Here is a 5,042-nt window from a genome sequence, read left to right on the forward strand (position 1 = left end):
CTAAGCTAACTGTTGTATTAATTTGTACTCTTTTTCAATCTACACCAAATGTGACCGAGGCTGGAGAAAAGGTCCTTATGTCTGCATTGGATTTTTTCAGCTTTATGCAGATCATGAAAGTACAGAACATAAGCTTTCAAATGACGTGTCATTCATTGAAATCTGAATATATTTGAAGAAGATAATTATGCTTATTTGAATGTAGTTAAACCTCAAACCAAGAATCTGAGTAAAGGGCTCTCAAAGTTTGTCACACTACTGGCAGTCAGGTAAGGGGTGTGAACAATGGATTGTTAACTCCACCCCTCACCCGCCCTAACCTATTGGTGGTGATCTGCAGCTGAAACCTAAGAACAACAGCGACACATTAGCCGACAGAAACTACAGATGTAAATGTTGGCTTTGTGTGTCTCCACCCCCCCAGAAGGGTGTAAGGACCTAACCCTAACCCTAACCCTAACCCCCCCCCACCCCCCCCCCCCCCCCCAGAAGGGTGTAAGGAAACCAAAAACACAGCTCTGTTTACAAACTCAACACGCATGTACTTACAGTAGACGTCGACCCGGATGGACTTGATGGCGGGCGAGCCCAGGCCGTTCTCCGCCTTGCAGTAGTACCGTCCTCCCTGCGTGCGCTGGATCTGTGAGATGTGCAGCGTCTCGTTGAACACGCTGGAGTCCTGGAAGCGGTCCGACACGCTGCCCGCTGTCTTGGTCCACCGGATCTGAGGGGGGGGGGGGGAGCAGAGGAGCACGGTGTTAAGATAACCACTAGGAGGATGTACCGCGTGGAAAGCTCCAGCGGCTGTCCGTCACGTAACATAACGTCACACTTTCGACCTACTCTTATCTCCACCACCGCTGGCCCTATCCATGCCAAACTTTGCACACACACCCCTTGGCTGCCAAACCACAAATTCCTCGTTTCTCACATGGCCCTCTTCTAGCGCCACCATGAGGCCGATTCTTAGCAAAACACTTTTTTGGACACTGCTCCTACAGATTTTGCCCTAAAATCACACAAATCGGTACACAGTATGTCTAGTCCTGTCATCAACATGGATCTGTCCCATTTAGCGCCACCATCAGGCCAATTTCTTCAAACACATTTTTGGACATTGCTCCTACAGATTTTGCCCTAATATTACGCAAAGCGGAGTATACATGTGACCTGACGGTCGCTTATCTCCCGATTAGGGAGTCTTGGTTATTTTGGGGGTCGCGAAAAGGTTTGAGGACCAGTGGCTAATGAGGTTGACCTTCAAGTGGCCCTCTCTCTCTCTCTCTCTCTCTCTCTCTCTCTCTCTCTCTCTCTCTCTCTCTCTCTCTCTCTCTCTCTCTCTCTCTCTCTCTCTCTCTCTCTCTCTCTCTCTCTCTCTCTCTCTCTCTCCCTCCCTCCCTCCCTCCCTCTCCCTCTCCCTCTCCCTCTCTCTCTCTCTCTCTCCAGTGTAACTGATGATACAGGCTTGGCCCTGGGCGTGCGAGGTTGGAATGAAAGGTGTAACAGTGTTGTAATAGACTCTCCATCACGGCCCGTTGGCTCTCATTACCGTGGGGTGAAGGGAACATGATGACTCCATGCCTGAAGGGGGCGCCGAGCAGCGCTGGACACGTAACCGAGTACATTTACTCCACTACTGTACTTTTATGCAGGGACGTCCACACATAGACATCAAAGGGGGCTTGAGCCCCTGCCCTTTTATCCATCTTTAAAAGTGTCCTCTCCAGGACCATGAATGCAGTTTTTACTATGGTGAAAGAAATGCAAATGCCCCCTCTTTCCATGCCATACCTGAAGGCAGCATTCAAGAGAATTGCCTTGTCCAAACTCTCCTGAACTTGAATGCAGCATCTTATGTTGAAAGAATTGCCCTCTCCGTTTAAAAATCAAACATAAAAAATAGCCGACCTCCTGCGACGTGTTGTGAGCTTGGAGGTCCAAGGGAAACTTTTTTCTATTTCCACACAACTACTCTAAGGTATATTAATGACATGGGTGGTCTACTCCTTTAAGTAAAACATCTGAGTACTTTTTTTTATATAAAAGACTGATTCCAGAGAGGAGAGGAGAGGAGAGAGGAGAGGAGAGGAGAGGAGAGGAGGAGAGAGGAGAGGAGGAGGGAGGAGAGGAGAGGAGAGGAGAGGAGAGGAGAGGAGAGGAGAGGAGAGGAGAGAGGAGAGGAGAGGAGAGGAGAGGAGAGGAGAGGAGAGGAGAGGAGAGAGGAGAGGAGGAGGGAGGAGAGGAGAGGAGAGGAGAGGAGAGGAGAGGAGAGGAGAGGAGAGGAGAGGAGAGGAGAGGAGAGAGGAGAGGAGAGGAGAGGAGAGGAGGAGGGGAGAGGAGAGGAGAGGAGAGGAGAGGAGAGGAGAGGAGAGGAGAGGAGAGGAGAGGAGGGGAGAGGAGAGGAGAGGAGAGAGGAGGAGAGGAGAGGAGAGGAGAGGAGGGGAGGGGAGAGGAGAGGAGAGGAGAGGAGAGGAGAGGAGAGGAGAGGAGAGGAGAGGAGAGGAGAGGAGAGGAGAGGAGAGAGGAGAGAGAGTCCTCTGCAGATGAAGTGGCTCTGCCTGCAGAGCCTCTCACACATCTCTCCGTCCCTGGCTGTGATTGGACGGCCATGGATTGGAATCCAATATCTCCACAGAGGGCTTGGCGATAGCATCGCTCTGGTAACCGATAGCATCCATTTGATAGAGATACCATCTGAGGAAGGAGGGAATGAATGAGTGAACGGTGGTGGTGGGACATGTAATCTCATGGGGGGAGGATGGGGGATTGGGTGATGTGCTATCTCTGCAGATTGCTGCCTGCCTGCCTGCACTACCAGCTAGTGTAGATGTGGGGGTCTTTCTAACCCCCGTAGCTAGCCTAGCGCTCAGCAGTGGCGGAAGAAATACTACGATTTTGCTTCGCTAGAGTCAAAGTAGTAATAATACCATAATACTAGGGGTGTAACGATACATTTTAACAACGATACGATACGCATCACGATACGTGGTTGACGATACGATACACGGACGATATTGGTTCATTCATGGCGATACGATACGATTCGATTCAATGATTTAAAATCGATATAGTTACTATTTAGCAAAGACATTAAATCTGTGTGAAACGTGTCAATAGAGGTGTGATTCTTTAGCAAAGGGGCTTTTTACTACTTTCCATTGGTTCAATATTATTCTAACCAACACTCAGATGTAAAGGGTGTTCAATAGCCCTGATTTAACCAACACTCAGGTGTAAAGGGTGTTCAATAGCCCTGATTTAACAACACTCAGATGTAAAGGGTGTTAAATAGCCCTGATTTAACCAACACTCAGATGTAAAGGGTGGTCAATAGCCCTGATTTAACCAACACTCAGATGTAAAGGGTGGTCAATAGCCCTGATTTAACCAACACTCAGATGTAAAGGGTGTTAAATAGCCCTGATTTAACCAACACTCAGATGTAAAAGGTGTTCAATTGCCCTGATTTATGCCAAAAAAAATCTAAAACCTCAGAAATGGAGTTAAGATGACGATATTCTACTTGTTTTTTTTTGTTTTCTTTTTCCAATTAAAAACAAATTAACGGCCTACTTGATCATAACAGCGTCCCACAAAAAGCATCCAAAGTAGCAGATCCGCAAGCAAAACGCGGCATTTTATTTTATTTTTCATTTGAATCCTGAGACGTTTTTGGACATATGAGGCTTTCACTGGACAGACTAGTTTTACTGTGGAGGCTTCGGGGTTAAAGATATACAGACAGAGAGGTTGTGAATTCACAGAGAATCATTAGCCTCCGTAACGTCCTCGTCTGGCCTCTGGGCGTTGTGGACTCCAGAGTTCAGACTAACGAGACAGAAACTGGGTTTTGTTGCTGTACTTTTCTCCCGTAACTCCAGCAAAGTTTCACCATCCAAACTCTTAACCTCTTCTCTGCCGACCCGTTTTCACAAAGTCTTTAACCATCCATCATTCATTATAGATTATAGTTTGAACATAAAACATTATGAACAAGAATCAGCCTCATGGTGGCGCTAGAAGAGAGCCATGTGAGAATGAGGGGTGGAGGTTGTGGTTTGGCAACCAAGGAGTGTGTGTGCAAAGTGTGGCACTGATAGGGGCGACGGTGGTGCGGTGGTGTGACGTGATGTGTGACGGACATTGATTGATTGATTGATTGAAGACTTTATTGTCAGTTTGCATAGAAAAAAGTACAGTTTCATGACGATACAGTTCACTGGTACAAGGTCAACTAAAAGGAGATCCTAGGAAAGCATTGGGCTTATTTACACAGGAAACCATTGAAGTATCTCATATAACATTGAATGACAGACGGATAGAACACAGTACTATGCAGTAGATATGGTCAGCTGACAGACTGACAGCTGGTGGAGGTTTTGATAGTAACTGCGACCTGACGGTCGCAATTAAAAACAAAAATTGCCAATCAAGCTCACGACATGCGATGCGCTGTATGTAGCTCATCGATTAGCTTTTTTCTTAACGATCTAGAACACTTTTGTGATCCACTGTAGGCTCCTTACTGTAAGGTATGGTAACAAAACAGCAGAACAAATCAATGCTTTTTAAAAGGAGAGACTGCACAACAAAAGGCCTCAGGGCAGCTTCTAACACATCAGGAGAGACACAGAGAAAACAGGGTTGGGATAAACATAAAAACCAAACATTAAACCCATTCAGAACGGGTACACTATATTGTGTATTATTATTTTATGCTTTAACTATTGAAAAATAGCAGATATACAAGCTCACAGCGCGGCACCTGCAAGCTTGTATATCTGCTATTTTTTAAAAATCGTGAAAATTTGAATTTTGACCCGAATCTATAAGTGTCTTTTGAATCCTTCTAAGATTTTTTTGAAAAAACCTATGTTTCTATGTCAGCAATCTGGCCAGCCATCGTCAAAGAAAAGGTCCTTTTCACTTAACTGGAGCTCAGTTAGTCTGTTCTTGAGAGACTACTATGTCAGTGGTTCTCAAACCTTTTCATGTGAAGGACCCCCAAAATGATATGTATTTGGCCACGGACCCCCATCTCA

The sequence above is a fragment of the Nannobrachium achirus genome, assembly GCF_963921795.1.
Source record: "Nannobrachium achirus genome assembly, chromosome: 16".
In the NCBI taxonomy this organism is placed as follows: Eukaryota; Metazoa; Chordata; class Actinopteri; order Myctophiformes; family Myctophidae; genus Nannobrachium; species Nannobrachium achirus.